We start from the raw sequence: 15,478 nt of genomic DNA, 5'->3' as shown, positions 1-15,478 counted from the left end.
TACCATAAACTAGATTAATTTGTTCTATTTTTTCTCTCCCTAGTGACAGGGAGCAATGTAAATTCTGAGTGAAATCCTGCTCCTCTTGCTATGATTACAGAAGAGTCAAAATGTATTAGATGGGAGAAAACATGTAAGGAGATGCCACAGGAGAGATTTTAACAGCCCCTACATTCCATTAAACTGCTACTTGGGCTCCTCCTCTTGAGAGTCTTTTTTTATTTTGTCCACTTATCAAAATATTTTGGAGAAATGATAATCTATTTAAGAAGAAGAACAGGAGGACTTGTGGCACCTTAGAGACTAACAAATTTATTAGAGCATAAGCTTTCGTGGACTATAGCCCACTTCTTCGGATGCATATAGAATGGAACATATATTGAGGAGATATATATACACACATACAGAGAGCATAAACAGGTGGGAGTTGTCTTACCACCTCTGAGAGGCCAATTAATTAAGAGAAAAAAAAAACTTTTGAAGTGATAATCAAGCTAGCCCAGCACAGACAGACAGTTAGATAACAAGTGTGAGAATACTTACAAGGGGAGATAGATTTCAATGTTTGTAATGGCCCAACCATATCACTTCAAAAGTTTTTTTTTCTCTTAATTAATTGGCCTCTCAGAGGTGGTAAGACAACTCCCACCTGTTTATGCTCTCTGTATGTGTGTATATATATCTCCTCAATATATGTTCCATTCTATATGCATCCGAAGAAGTGGGCTATAGTCCACGAAAGCTTATGCTCTAATAAATTTGTTAGTCTCTAAGGTGCCACAAGTCCTCCTGTTCTTCTTTTTGCGGATACAGACTAACACGGCTGCTACTCTGAAATCTATTTAAGGACTTCTAATGCACCATCACAATATAATTTAAGTATTGTTATAATACTTTGCACTTCTTTAGCACTTTCCACTCAGCGATGTCAAAGCACTTTGCAAACAATGTCACAACACTCCTGTGAAGTAGATCAGTACCAACATCCCAATTTTATAGTGGAGGAAATTGAGGCGCAGAAAGATTAATAGTGGGATTTTACAAAGCACTCAAAGTTGGCTTAATTCTTCTCCTATTGGAGTCTCTGGTAAAACTCCCATTGACTTTGATGGGAACAGGGTTCTGCCTACAGTGAGTACTTTGGAAAAAATCCCACTTTAAGTGACTTACTAAAGGTCACACAGGATGTCAGTAGCAGACTCCAAACTAGAAATTAGAACTTTAAACTCACACCTGTTCGTTACCAGTAGGACGCTCTTCCTTTGGTAAATAAAGTAGAATTATATAGTGTCAAATGAAAAACCATGGCCAAGATTTTCAAAAGTGACTGGTCATTCTGTGAAATTTGTGTGTGCTCTGCTTGAGACAAGGGGTCTCATTTTCAGAAGGAGGGGAGTATCCACATTCTGGAGGGGGGGGAAGAACCCCAAATACAAACCAAGCTGGTCTTTTAAGGTGTCTCCAACTGAGCACCCAAATAGGGAGACACTCAAAATCACTAGTCACTTTTGAAAATCTTGGTCTACACTTTTAAATTGCAAGATATCAGCTATTTGTTGGCCTTTAGCCCCCTTCCCCCCCAAAAAAGGGGTGTGAGAGAAAGAAAATTCTATTCATTTTAAGAAGCTTATGATGTCATATGTGAAATGTCAGATAGACTAAGTTTAGACAAAATTCCTAAAAAGATGACCTACTTGAGGGTGTTTTACAGCCTATGCAATCTCTGTAGAGAGTCAACAAGACATTTTATGAAGCTGGATTTTAAAATGTATCAGATTTTGTGCAAGACAGACTTATTATTGGATTCAATTTTTATTATCTAATCTAATGTTTAAGTGTTAAAGAGACAATATATTAATTCTCAGTAAGCTCTGCCTTCAGATCTGATTTTTTCACGTTTAATTCATTTTTATCTGAATTGTTCTTTTTAGTTTCCACAGATGTCAAGCTATAATTTTCTTATAATTGTATTTCTTTCCATAGGCTTATAACTCCCACCTGCTTAAGTGTTTGCTTCCATTATAGTCAATGGGAAGTTTGCCATAGACTCCAAAGGAAGCAGAAGTGGGCCCTGAAGGACTTAGATAAAAATTACTGTGCAACATGATTCATATGTGTAATTTGAGTGAAAAAGAAAACCAATCTAGACCTGGCAAACTAGCCAGCTTCTTTCAATGTTGGTATTTTTATACAGAACAAATAATGTTGCTGAGCCATAAAAATGCTGCTTGACTGAAATGCAGCCCTATTCAGAGGGCCAGCACATGGTCTTAAATGATGCATAGGCCTTGTACTGACCCTTGGCACAGGAGAGGATTTCACCTTTTATACAAATAAAATGGATAGGCTTGTCTGCATTGAGACTAAGAGGCATGTGCCAAGAGTGATTATATAGACAGATATTTTGTTAATTTAACTTGTTTCCTCAGTGCTTTTGGCTTAAATACAATGTTTTCTGAATATGTTCTTTAAAAAATCCTGCCAAATAAGACATTTAGGCTGAGATAACTACACATAAAATATTGAAAAGCTGATTTTGAAAATGAGAAAGGGGGGCATGAGCTGTGTAAGGACAAAGAGCACACCCAGAAGGGTTACCACTGGAGATAACTACTACAGTAACTTTGAGAATATACCTTTACACTGCAGGGAACATAGAAGGTCTGTTCTAGTTAGCATATACCTAGGGAAATACATTCATATTTACGGTAATCAGACCTCCAATTAAGTCATTGGGCATATAAACCTGTTCTGTAGCCTGCTAGCAAAGTGAGGAGGGATCTTAGTGATTCTAATGTACATAAAAAGCTAGATCAATCAATTGTTTAATTTAAATGCAACAGAATAGTGATAACACAATGTTGAGTCAAGCGCTCAAGAATCAGGAACTTCCAAAAGGGAAGGTTACCCCAGTAATATTAATTTGGCACAATGCATGTCTAGTACATTTTATAGAATGCATTAATGGTAAAGACACTAGGATCAGAAAACATTACATATGTGCAGAGCAGCTGTGTTAACATTAACTGCTTACTCAGGCACAACTAAGGATATACATAGGATATACAGATTCAGATTTATAATCATGTCTCTAGCTGCCTGGTTTCAGTATTGATGTATTTAAAACAAAACAAAACAAAATAAAAAAACCACACAAATCACATGGCAGGAGCAATAAAGGAAAACGATTTTGAAGTTTGTGTCTTTTCCACCTCCAAAAATGCATACATCTTTTTTCTTACTCTTCTCTACTAGATAAAAATCTATATTTTAGATAAAGAAAAGTTTGACACTTTGGTGAATGAGATGTACATTTCATCTCCCTTTTCCCCACCTACAGTGGACAAAATAGAGGTAGCTTTAGAAATATTTAAATATCCATCTGTCTTAAAAAGACCTTTAAAAATGAAAATGGAGAAAAAAAAAGGGGCGGGGGGCTAGACAATAAGTAAACAGAATGGGGAACAATTTACTCACTATAACTTAAAAGTGCTGGGTATTTAATGAGATATATATTTATAAAGACTCATTTATGAATTGAATATCTTGATATTCAAAATGCAAGCATTTCACTAGCCACTTGCTACATAGTTAAGTCAAGTTATAGCAATTATGTTAAGATCTTCTGATAGAGACTTGACAAAGTGAAGCAAAGACTAGTATTTTTGAACCACAAATAGGCACAAACAGAATGCTCGGCTAAGATTCCAATGGACTGAAAGTTGATGAGGCAAACTAGAAGCATATTTATTATAACACCACAATTATCCAAGGTTCATGATCAAGTTTAGACCAGCTAGTCAGTTGTTTTTCTTGGGTCTTCATGTAATCCTAAGGTTTGACTTCTGTGGTCCAAACTATGATTCTTTTACTGAGCTAGTGAGAACCTGCTTATTGTTTATGATTATCAGTATTCCCCTAAGAGATCCTCACTGCTGTGTTATTATTGTAGACATAAGTCAGGAAAAGAGTTTAGATTCTTCCCCTCCCTCTCTTAAAATTGTTGTGTAATTTGGGGAGAAAGATCATTTTGACCCTACCTGAATTGGAATTTTACTAACACCTCATTTGGCAAGAGAAGGAGAAGTATGCACTGGACATATTTATACTTACACTGCTTTGAATATGTTGCTGGACTTCATCCTTTCTGTTTTATAATTATGTTCTCAGCACTGTAGTATGAAACAGCAGATATATAAAGATGCAGTTCTGAGTAGAGATATAATGGTTTTATCCTCACTACTAAATATTTAGAAGAGAAAACAAGTATGTTTTTCCATTACACTGCACAGTACTCTTGATATACAATGGTTATTTGAACTTTAATTTTTGTATACTTTTCTGCACTACATCAGTGGGTTTGTAGAGTCTCACTTATAGGGCCACATTTAATGGAATTCCTTCTGGAATATGTATCTGCCAGATATATGCATCCACAACACATGGTAGGGGTTACTGTTCCTTTCACCAGAAAAATTAATAAACTTGAAATGAAACAATTAAAATTTGTACAGTTGGACAGAGCAAGAGGGCAATGCCATTAGCAAAACAAAGTAAAACTAACTGCAGGTATTGAAATTCTTTACTGTTTGCTTCTAAACATGCAATAAGAAAAATGATCTGGGCATTATAGGACAGCATAGCTACTGCATAGTTAAAGCTGAAGCTAGGTTTGTAACTGATTTTCTAAACTGCAACTTCCCCCAAAAGAAACTGATCCCACTGAAAATCTCACATGCCACATCTATTCAAGGGTACAGTCTTTCTGGAACATTTTTTTGGGTGTGTATGTGTGGAAATCAGAAAAGAGGTTTTAAGTGTATGGCATTTATTTCAAAATGTCTGCTGACTAAAAAAAAAAACCAAAAAACCAAACTTTTTTTAGCACATAGTATCTAAATGGTTTGGCCTACCGACTTCATATTTGTTTGTCTGAGGAGGGTCTTTTAGGGTTTTTTTTTTTGCAGGGGCGGGGGGAGAAATAGAGGGGAAATTACACAGAAGTCTCTGCAATACCATCTGTGCAGGAGATGGAACCTTTTCTGGGGTTGGTCTGAGACTGTGGAATGAACTCCCCTAGTAACTAAGACTCACAAAACCTCACCAGTTTCCATTCCAAGGGAATAAGATGCATTTCTTTGACCTTGCCTTTTCCAATAAAAACATGTATATTTTAAAACAACTTTAAACCCTACCAAATAATAAACACTCCACTGCACACACTTCTCCCCCTGGTGGGAGGGTCATAGAATCATAGCAGTGTAGGGCCAAGTAAACCCAGACCATCCCTGACAGCTGTTTGTCTAACCTATACTTAAAAACCTCCAATGACAGGGATTACACAACCTCCCTTAGAAGCCTATTCCAGAGTTGAACTACCCTTATCAGGAACAAATTTGTAATTATATCTAACTTAAGTCTCCTTTGCAGCAGTTTAGCCCATAACTTCTTGTCATACCTCTAGTGGACAAGGAGAACAATTGATCACAGTCCTCTTTGTAACAGCCCTTAACATGGAGGGAACAAACACCACATGCCATATGTGTAGTCATGTTGCTTAATGCACAACTGGAAGTTGCTCAGCTACTACAGTGATGAGTGTGATACAAGAACCCATAGACTCTATAGCGCCAACAGCTTTATAACAAACTCTGCGCTAAAGTAGGCAGAGGAGGAGTTAATTAAGAGCTCATTAGAGCCAGACTATAAATTGAAGCTACAAGAAGGCTGGAGGACAGGCCCTGAGGAGAAGTATATATAACCAACACTATTTATTCATTTGAAATTCCCAGAATGGTTACACTAGTTTTCCAAAAGACAAATGCCTGCCCTTACTGCTCATTGCCTGGAATCTGGGTGTCCTGAGGAATTTCTTCTGATGACTAGCAAAGCAGACTGGCCCTTTCCAAGTGGCCTGCAAGCAAATTTGGCTCCAGTCACTTCCCAGTTTTCCCTTTTCATCTTTGAGCTCCTTTATTGATTTGAGTTCTTAGTTGAAACTTACCATTTTCAGCACTTCAGATCTTTTCTCTGAGAAGTCATTGTGATTTCTCAATACCTCGTTAGCTGATGATGGACTGGGCTTTACTCCTCAGTGCCAGACCACCAGCCTTCTTCTTCCACTCATCTCTAAATCAGAAATAATCGCTGTGTAGATTTAATATAGTACAGGTGAGCTATTCAGTTCTTGCAAATGCAACACTTTGTGCACTTCCTCTTTAATTAAAACTATGTGAGACTCATTCTCGGTGCTTCAGTTGTTTTTAAAATGGTTTTGGAGTCTTTTGCTGCATCTGCTAGCTGCAGCAAGACACTAGCACAGGACCATGATTTCCAGGGAGTTAGACACCTAGGTGCGTTTGAAAAATCCCACTACGTGCCTAATACAAAATGTGGCTCAGAGTCCTTCCCACGGGCCCTATTCTGCTCCTCACCATCAGAGTGAAAGGCAACAAATCCCAGGGGAGAAGAGGAGGGCTATATTCTGGAATTTAGAAGGGTGGGAGCAGTAGCATTTCAGCTGCCTCCCCACTTTCCCTGATCCCACAGAAGCCCTGATCCCATAGCACACGTATGCTGTGAGGATGGGGGTCCATGGATTGGGAGGAACTATTGCTGGGTGTGGAGAAGTGTAGGAGCCAGGAGGCTGGCTGCTCCCAGTGGCATCAGTTCCCCATCAGAACTAGGGATTTTTCAGTGTAGAGTAATACTGACCACATAGGGGGGCTTAGCAATATTTTTCAGGAGGGAGCGTGTGGGCATACTTGTGGGCATACTTGGGCCAGTGGCAAGGAGAAACCCAGTGATCGGTGCGATGGCACTGGACCTAAGTGTAAAAGCCCCAGACTTTGGTGGATGTCTGAAGAGACTCTTTATTTCCTTCTGGACTTTGGGACATCTGCAAATTTGGAGAGCAAAGCCACTTCTCTGCTTCATGGAGAGCAAATGCTGCCCACCCTCCCCAATGGGATAAGCACATGGAAACTCCACAAATAGAAATTTGATGAATTTCCTGGCCTTTACTAGTGTTTTCCCACTCAGGGTACACTCTTACCCTGAGCCATGGGAAATGATCCTTCTGCTCCATAGCACTAATCTTAAAGTAGCTCGAAAATCTTCATTTCTTGGCAAGGGACACTTGCATGGCAGCTGATTCAGCTTCTAGTAATCAACACAGAAGCACAACTGTGCTGGAGCAGCTGAGGGTCTAACTCACAAATTGTGTTGGCATCTCATCTCCTTGTCACCTTTTTTCACTGATGTAATGTGGGAGAAATGGTACAAAAATCTTTCACTGATAGTGGATGGATGATCTGATCAATTATTTCTGAAATAACTCCTTTGGATTTTGAGTGTAAGAGGGCTTTATTATTCCTACTAATCAGTTGTAGCAACTTTTCTTTCTCTTATACTCCAAGTACCAATACTAATTTTAACCCCCCGCTCTTTATCATTTAGGTTAATATACCATTTCATAATTAACCTCTTAATTACTACTTTCTGCTTTAGTTTTGGTTTTACTGATTGCCACTTGTAGGTAGAAATTTACTTATATGTACCACTAAAACTCTGGATTTCACGCCATGAGTATTTAAGTGACTCAAACTGTACTTTCTAAAGCACTTTCGATTGCTGATGTTGTTTATGCCTCTCTCTTTTGGTAATTGAGGCTTTTCGTCCAATGTGATCAGACAAGATACTCATCTTTTTCAAGCGAGAGCCATTTGACTGCAGGTAAGGGATGTTACAGCTTGTAGAATGCCAGCTAGAGCTAATAAGAAGCTGACTGGCCTGCCTTAGCATTAAAATGCCTCACAGAATTCACTCTGTCCTTGCAAAAATGGATATTTTGCTTTTCTGCATATGTCTGACTTAGGAGGCTCATAGTTTCATGTGCCTGTAGTGACTGGCTATGAAGATCTCACAGCAGACCCAGATTTATCCTTATAAGAGCAATCCACTGCATCTGATACAATGTGAATAATCTCTGGAGTACAAAGTGAAGGGAAGGAAAACAAATTCTGCAGTAGAAGGAGGTTGTTAAACTAGTAGAAAAATGTAAGTAGGTTCAGTTATTTCAATATTAGCTAACAAAAATTATCTTGAGTGACAGTTAAGATTATGGCAGGATACACTCCATCCACCCAAAACTTTTAAAGAATGGAAATAAGAAGAGCAAAGACTTGTGTATTCCTTTTCACCCTCACATTGCCTGCAATGCTGTTGATGATACACTCCAACACTCCATAAGGTTTTTCCTTCCATCTTCAGATATCAAAAAGGAATATGCACCCAAAACTCCACCAAACCTGCACTCTAATGAAAAACCGTAGTGGTGACCTCATGTGGTTTTATATCAATTATATCAACAGATCAGCACATCTAACTGTCACACATTCCATGCATTTGGGAAGTAGGGTGACCAGACAGCAAGTGTGAAAAATCGGGACAGGGAGTGGGGGGTAATAGGAGCCTATATAAGAAAAAGACCCAAAAATCGGGACTGTTCCTATAAAATCGGGACATCTGGTCACCCTATTGGGAAGTTATTCTGCCTGAACACTGCTAAAGTTTTGAGTATAGCTTTTCCTTAACTCTTTAAGTTGGAGTCCATAGGCTTAGTCATTAATAAAGGTAGAATCTTAGAATATTAGGGTTGGAGGAGACCTCAGGAGGTGATCTAGTCCAATCCCCTGCTCAAAGCAGGACCAACACCAAACTAAATCATCCCAGCCAGGGCTTTGTCAAGCCTGACCTTAAAAACCTCTAAGGATGGAGATTCCATCATCTCCCTAGGTAACCCATTCCAGTGCTTCACCACCCTCCTGGTGAAATAGTGTTTCTTAATATCCAACCTAGACCTCCCCCACTGCAACTTGAGACCATTGCTTCTTGTTTTGTCATCTGCCACTACTGAGAACATCCTAGCTCCATCCTCTTTGGAACCCCCCTTCAGGTAGTTGAAGGCTGCTATCAAATCCCCCCTCACTTTTCTCTTATGCAGACTAAATAACCCCAGTTCCTTCAGTCTCTCCTCGTAAGTCATGTGCTCCAGCCCCCTAATCATTTTCATTGCCCTCCTCTGGTCTCTCTCCAATTTGTCCACACCTCTTCTGTAGTGGGGGGACCAAAACTGGACACAATATTCCAGGTGTGGATACACCAGTGCCGAAAAGAGGGGAATAATCACTTCCCTCGATCTGCTGGCAATGCTCCTACTAATACAGCCCAATATGCCATTGGCCTTCTTGGCAACAAGGGCACACTGCTGACTCATATCCAGCTTCTCGTCCACTGTAAACCCCAGGTCCTTTTCTGCAGAACTGCCGCTTAGCCAGTTGGTCCCCAGCCTGTAGCGGTGCATGGGATTCTTCCTTCCTAAGTGCAGGCCTCTGCACGTGTCCTTGTTGAACCTCATCTGATTTCTTTTGGCCCAAACTTCCAATTTGTCTAGGTCACTTTGGACCCTATCCCTACCCTCCAGCGTATCTACCTCTCCCCCCAGCTTAGTGTCATCCGCAAACTTGCTGAGGGGGCAATTCATCCAAATCATCCTGATCATTAATAAAGATGTTGAACAAAACTGGCCCCAGGACCGACCCCTGGGGCACTCCTCTTGATACCGGCTGCCAACTAGACATTGAGCCGTTGATCACTATCTGTTGAGCCTGACAATCTAGCCAGCTTTCTATCCATCTTATAGTCCATTCATCCAAACCATGCTTCTTTAACTTGCTAGTAGTGAATTGCATGGGGACTTAAACAGCAGTCAGAAGAGAGCAGATCTGAACTCTTAGTTACCTCTTTTGTAGCTCAGGTAGCGTTCCGTAGAGTACAGAGGTACTCGGTGAAAGTCTCATACACACTTTTTTGCCCTCAGTAGTGAGTGGTGGCATTCATGCTGCAGCCCATTTGTTTTCAAATTAAAATTCAGCTGGTTCACTTGGTGCACATATTTTCCGTTGTGTCTCAAATGTTATAAAATGCTGTACAGATAAATATTATCTCTGTATAAATTACGTTCTAAGAATCAGCCCACGTGTAGCCACAATCTGGCCAAAGGACACATCCCAGAGTGTTTTACATTTCTTGCAGAAGGAGTGCAAAGAAAACCAAGACAATAAATCAGTAAAGTAAATCTCATGCTTCTGGGGGATCTGACTCATGATTTTTGATCTCTTGTGGTTGGGACTACCTATAACTGCATCTACCTTAGAGCTTTTGCTGGCATAGCTATGTTGATTTGGGATGTGTTTTTTTTTTTTTTAATTATATATTTAATATATATATAAAAACACAATCCTAACTGACATTGTGATGCCAGCAAACTTCTGAGTGCAACCATGTCACAGACATTCTTAACAGATTTCTACAGGCAGAAGCAGGACTCTCCATCATTTTGGCTAGATAACCTATGATTGTCAAAAAACCCACAAAGTGTGTTTGGAATAGTGGAAGGAGGAGTTGGACTAGTCAAAGAATAATCCATAGCACTCCTGTATTTTAATCAAGTCCCACATCCCTTCCCAATCTTGCCAGCAATTTTGGACAATGTCAACATAAAGCAGTTACAGCCGCTGCCAAAATACTACTGGCAGAGCTACGGGGGAAAGGAATGTTTACCAGCACAGTCCAATGGACTGAGCATAAGGCTGGAAACCAGGAGCTCCTGAGGTCTGATTTGCTATGTGGCTTTGGCAAACTACTGAATCTGTGTCTCCATTTTACTATCAATAGAGACAGAGTAATAATAATGATAATACCTACTTATCTCACAAGGGTGCTCAAAGGTCAATTAGTTAATGGCTGTAAATAATGGCTTTGAATATAGTATGTGCCTTTTGATTCAATTACTACTACAGGGACCTCAGGAGCAGATGCAGCAGCATCAGAGAAGTGTGAAGATATTTCAGCAAGGCTGACAGGATGGTGGGGTTCATTGTCAGCAGGAGACAGCTCTAAGGTCTTACTTTAACTTGGTGTAGCTTTCAAGTGTCTTATGCTTTTATTATACTTACATAATTCCTATCTTTTTGTGTTTATACTTTTCAAGTCCTGATAGACCATTTTCATGTGCTCCTTTGCTCATTGCTAATCCAAGTTATATAACTGAATTCAACCTTCTCATACATTAATCCCTCTACTCTACTAACAATTTTTGTTATGCATCTTTGAATACCTTCCAATTCAGCCATGTTTTTCTGGTCATGAGGTACCCAGAACTGAGCACAATAACTCAAGCACAGTTGCACTAGAGCAATAGAGAGAAGCTATACCTCTTGATTACATGATGTAACTTCAAAACTCCTGTTGGCTTTAGTGGGGCCAGGATATCACCCATGGAATCCAAAGTTACATTGGTAATTTTTGTCACTATATTAAAATAGAAACTTATAACTAATTTATAGTTCACTATCACTTCTAGTCTCTTAAGACTTAACTCTGCAATTATTTAATCTCATACATAATTTTAGACACATAAGTAGCCTCACTGATTTCAGTGGACTTATACACATGTTTAAATACCTTGCTGAACAGGAACCTTAATGTACTGTAGGAAAGAACATTCAAACCTTAAACCATTTAACTTAATGAGTAGTTAATGTGCTACTTTCACCCTGGATGAGCACAAGTGTCTACCTATTTGCTTGGTGGGAACTCATTTGTCAGTTAGTAGTTGCACTGACCAAGTTCTCATTGACTAAATAAATAAATATTCATTTTTACCATTTAAAGTTGCTAGATGATGTTTATTAGGCTTGACTATAATAGTATCTTTAGAAGAAATGCCTGGAATACTGGTTTGGGTGGAGTAGTAGTACTTATTAAATCTCTTATCTAACCTATTCATCACCTACTAATTTAACAGTAATTAACTAGTATCTCACACCAATGAGCACAAGCTGAAGAACTGGCTAAGCAAGTCTCTCAGCACTTTGAATGAATGATAAAGAATCCGGAATCATGAGGTGTGCCACAAAACTGGCTCTCTCTTCTCAGTGATGTGAGGAATGAACCAGAAGAAAACCAAAAGTTCTAATTCCTCTCCTGTTCAGGGGTATAAACAAAATCCAGCTAAAAGCCCTGTATTTTCCATAGGCTAGAAAAGGTCCAAAGGAAGGCCCTCCCCCCGCTTTTCAGGCCCCACAAAATTAGCAAAGTCTTTTTGTGAGTTGAGTCTAGTCTCATCAATCCCAAATTCACCACTTTTGTCTTACTCTTTTTACACATGGCAGTTAGACTTGGTAGGTTAATGAACTCCATCTGCATCCACTCCCTCCAACCACTTACACTTCTCTAGCTGGCTTCAAACTCACTGCAGGTGTAAGAGTGGGAACAAAGACTTAGGCTTTAGTTCTACCAACCACCCAGGGCCCAGATACCATGGTGATGAGCGATTCCTAAAACCTAGATACCCAGTTGTAAGTTATAAATTCTCATTTAAAAGAGACAGGAGACATCTGTCTAGGCAGCAGTTCTGCAGAGAAGGACGTAGGGGTTACAGTGGACAAGAAGCTGGATATGAATCGACAGTGTGCCCTTGTTGCCAAGAAGGCTAACGGCATTTTGGGCTGTATAAGAAGGGGCGTTGCCAGCAGATTGAGGGACGTGATCATTCCCCTCTATTCGACATTGGTGAGGCCTCCTCTGGAGTACTGTGTCCAGTTTTGGGCCCCACACTACAAGAGGGATATGGAAAAATTGGAAAGAGTCCAGTGGAGGGCAATAAAAATGATTAGAGGGCTGGAGCACATGACTTATGAGGAGAGGCTGAGGGAACTGGGATTGTTTAGTCTGCAGAAGAGAAGAATGAGGCGGGATTTGATAGCTGCTTTCAACTACCTGAAAGGGGGTTCCAAAGAGGATGGATTTAGACTGTTCTCAGTGATAGCAGATGACAGAACAAGGAGTAATGGTCTCAAGTTGCAGTGAGGGAGGTTTAGGTTGGATTTTAGGAAAAACTTTTTCACTAGGAGGGTGGTGAAGCACTGGAATGGGTTACCTAGGGAGGTGGTGGAATCTCCTTCCTTAGAGGTTTTTAAGGTCAGGCTTGACAAAGTCTGGCTGGGATGATGTAGTTGGGGATTGGTCCTGCTTTGAGCAGGGGGTTGGACTAGATGACCTCCTGAGGTCCCTTCCAGCCCTGATATTCTATGATTCTATGATCTGTGAAAGGCTAATTTGCCAACAATATCTAAAGCCCAAATTCACAAAAGGGAGTTCGGCACCTAGAAAAAAATAAGTCACAGGAACGCCACTGTGATCCACAAACCTTGAGTTAGGCGCCTTAGAATACAATCTAAATGCCTGCACGCTAGGCAGCTCCCCACTTAAACTAGCCAATGGGAGGACGTGTCCTAAGCCCAACCCCTCTCACAGAGACAGGCACCTAAGCCCTGGCTACATGGAGGTGCCGATCTCTGCTTGTGATTCACAAACTGGGGGAAGGGAGGTGTTTGGCACCTAAGTTGCATGAGGGACTTGATCTACTACGCTTGCTCAGAGGCTGCTTATCAGATTGAGCGCCTCTGTCATGTTCACACAAAATAGCTGGCAGGGGGTGGGAGGTGAAGGAGGCCCCTCCTTATAACCATTAGCCCGGTGGTTAGGGTACTCACCTGGATGTGGGAGACCCCTAGTTCAATTCCACCATCTGCTTGTTCAGAAGGGATTTTAATAAGGATCTACCACCACTGAGGTGAGGGCCCTAACTACAAGGCTAAAGAGTTATTCAGTTATTTAATTAAAGTAGAACAACCTGAATAGGCAAGATTGAAGGAAACTCACATCAGAATATTCCCTATCCTACTGGTTAAGGCATTCACCTGAGAGGTGGCACACCTCTGTTCAAATCCCTTCTCCTCATTAGGCAGAATGGGACTTGAACTGGGAGGGGGGTGTCTCCCATTTCCCAGATGAGTGATCTAATCACTTGTGAGTGAGTGGTTGTGACTCCTGCTCCAGCCACAAGGTACACCTAGGCATTAAAGCACTAGTTGGTAGCCAGGAATAGATGCCCAAGGTCACAGATTGAGTCAGAGGCCAGAACCAAAGTCAGGTTTGAGCATTGGCCTGCTAAACCCAGGGTTGTGAGTTCAATCCTTGAGGGGGCCACTTAGGGATCTGGGGAAAAATCACTGGTCCTGCTAGTGAAGGCAGGGGGCTGGACTCAATGACCTTTCAAGGTCCCTTCCAGTTCTAGGAGATGGGATATCTCCATTAATTTATTTATTTATTTAATTTATTTTCACAACTTCTGCTTTCCCCATCAAAGTCCTGGCTCCAAGACCCTACTGCTTCCTTCAGTCATCTCTCTCCTCCCATTCTCGCATTGGTCTCATGCCCTGCAAATACTCTTCTCTCCAATTTATGACCTGACTGGCTGCCCCATGTTATCAGATCTTTTTGTGTACTTCTCAGTTCCACCACAGGAGGTGATCCACTCCACTGCAAGACATAATTATCTACTGCTTTATTTCTGACCTTCAGCAAGGAGGAAGCTGTTACTCCTCCACAGTCAAGCTAGTTCTTCATGGAGTGTATAAGTCTCTGCAGTGTTGCCAAATCTTTTGATTTTATCCTGAATCTTGTAATGTTTGGTATTTACCTTAAAACCACAGATCCTACAGTTATATGATCACATGAGAATCTTCGCATTCATTTCAATGAGGGAAAAAAACCCTAAGTTTTTAGCCCTCTTAGTTGCAGTTAAAGCCTGAAAATGTGAACCCTACAGGCTCAAAAACAAAGGCCAATAAAAAGACCGTGCGTTTATTTTTTAAAAAAAATCTAATGATTTTGGGGGGTCTGACACATGATTTTTTGAATAGTTGGGGTGGGCAACCATAGGTAGTCCTAGAGTGGGAGTATTGAGTGACGCATGCTGACTTGCTGCTTCAGGCTGCTCAACCTCAGGTCTCCATTTATAAGTGAGTAGGTGCAAGGAGATGATTTTACCTCTATATATAACTTTGGTTAGATCAGTTCTGGAATAGTGTCTCCAGTGCTGGCATCCACATTTTAACAAGAATCTTGAAAAATTGGTGAGGATGCAGAAAAAAGTCACAAAATTTGTTTGGGTGCTGGAAAAAATGCCTTGCAGTGAGGGACACAAGGAGCTCAGTCTGTTTAGTTTATCAAAATGAAGATTGGGAGATGACTCGATTACTGTGTAGAAGAATCTTCATGGGGAGAAAATACCAAGTACTGAAGAGCTCTTTAACCTAGCAGGGAAAGTTATAACAAAAACCAATAGCTGAAAGTTAAAACCAGACAAATTCAAATTAGAAATAAGGTACACATGTTTAGGTGAGGTTGATTATACATTGAAACAAACTACCAGGGGAAATGGTGGATTCTCCATCTCTTGATGTCTTCAAATCAAGACTGGATACCTTTCTGGAAGATATGCTTTTGCCAAGCATAAATTATTGGGCTCAGTACAGGGGTAACTGGGTGAAATTTGATGGCTTGTGAT

The sequence above is a fragment of the Chrysemys picta genome, chromosome 3, assembly GCF_011386835.1.
Source record: "Chrysemys picta bellii isolate R12L10 chromosome 3, ASM1138683v2, whole genome shotgun sequence".
Taxonomy (NCBI): Eukaryota; Metazoa; Chordata; order Testudines; family Emydidae; genus Chrysemys; species Chrysemys picta.
The sequence above is the reverse complement of the archived record's forward strand: the minus strand, read 5'-3'. Positions refer to the sequence as shown.